The sequence below is a fragment of the Cannabis sativa genome, chromosome 3 (genome assembly GCF_029168945.1).
Source record: "Cannabis sativa cultivar Pink pepper isolate KNU-18-1 chromosome 3, ASM2916894v1, whole genome shotgun sequence".
Taxonomy (NCBI): Eukaryota; Viridiplantae; Streptophyta; class Magnoliopsida; order Rosales; family Cannabaceae; genus Cannabis; species Cannabis sativa.
The window spans coordinates 17,523,758-17,525,689 of record NC_083603.1 but is presented as its reverse complement, the minus strand read 5'-3'; positions in this window follow the sequence as shown (position 1 = coordinate 17,525,689).

Here is a 1,932-nt window from a genome sequence, read left to right as displayed (position 1 = left end):
TTACCGTTCTCACCCCTCAACGTATTTTGCCCCTTAAAACACTTAGCCACCTGTAAATGATGTTTAGTGATCTAAGAATTAGTCACTTAAACAAGAGCTCATCCATTCACTTCTATTTAGCTAAGCTCGAAGGGAATCATCACTTGACTTCTATACACCAGTAGAAGCTATAGATTCCATATTTATGTTCACCACTCCCACTCAATCATACTATCATGTTCCCAAAATATACGTATCACCCTGACCCAAAAGTAGGCTTAACTAATAAATCAAAGAACATGAATAACACTCTTGAGTTGAGCCTAAGCATATCAGGATTTAGATTCTTTTAATCTTAAGATCAACTACTGATATTGACTTGGAAAGATATGACGGTAAGTTTATAATATCTTAACTAAGTTAAATATCGGTCCAGTCCAATGTATAATCCATACATTTGAAACTAGCATACTTTACCAATATCCTGGAAAGAACATAACACTTACTCCAAGTGTAAGTACACATCATCGCTGATTATCACATCAGTGTAAATCTAAAACACTGATGAAACAGGGACTTAGTCTTTTGAATCATATAATCACAATCACATTCCACTGTGTTGACAAAACTGTAATTGTGAATAAACATATGATCTGGACTTAACAGATTTTGTGTGTAAATGTAATAAACATATTAAACCATAAGCATGTAAAATTCATGCAAACATAAATCACTTCAAATTTCTTATATTGATAACTAATCAGATTGTAAAGGGTTTTATTTAGGGCACAAAACCCAACAAACTCCCACTTGCACTAACATAAAACAAACTGTGCAAATTAATCAATCTGTTGTCTTGATCTTCAGATCAAGTGTAGTATATTTGAATCCACCCAAACTTTTGGAAACTAGTTCATAAATACATTTATGAAACATCCTTTACTATATGCATTACTCATCAAGGGATACTGAAATCCTTACTGTTTAAATTACATCTGAATAAACAGAAGACATATCTCTCATATTTTAAAATATGGAATTGAGATAATACAACGTAGACTTTTCTTCAGTAAAATAACTTTCTGGTAATTTCGAATATACAAAGTTATAAATCTTCTCTGGTAGAGCTTGAATTATTATAGAATAACTCCTCCACCCCCAGAGTAACCACCATCTCAAAATTTGAATGAGTTGGGGGTAGATATAAGGATAACTGATATACAGTTCCTTAATATCTAACATATAGATCACTTTCATAAATCTTTCTTGAATATCGTCTAACGTTCCTTATTTGATTACATCTCAGATAGCTCCCACTCAATAGCAGATGTCTGGTTAAATAAAACTTTTAACCTCTTTATTGTTTGGAGAGTTATCTAGCTGTGACTTATTGTATTAGTCTGAAACTTTAAGTTTCTTTTAAGACTAAATCATCAACATAGCAGACTAGTATTTGAAGTGAAAAATACTTGCCAGAGATTAAGTAATCAAAATTAAGATACCATAAAATGTTATGAGGATTAAGAAATCTTGGCTCAAGTCATTCGAATAGATTGAACTAGAATTCTTTTATCTTATTCTCATAATTCTGATAAGTTATATCTATCCACATGAATGGTTAGATTTGCTTTTCAGTAGTGTTCTTAAGTTCCTATCACAAGTGTCAACCAAATGAAGATGGGTAAAGAATTTTAAAATTCTCCCACTCAATTAAGGTAGTGTGATAGATTATCAAAGAACTTTTATAGGTATCATTATTTACTACAACAGTAAAACTAAATTGGAACATACAATCAAGATCAAGGATTTATATTGATAAAAGCTAATTCATTATATTACTTCCATGTTTAAAGAAAATATGTGTTACATAGGGTATTGTGGATAAATTCCACCCCTAAGTATATAGAGATTATGATCCACCCCTAAAGGTTATAAAGATCATGATTCTCTAAG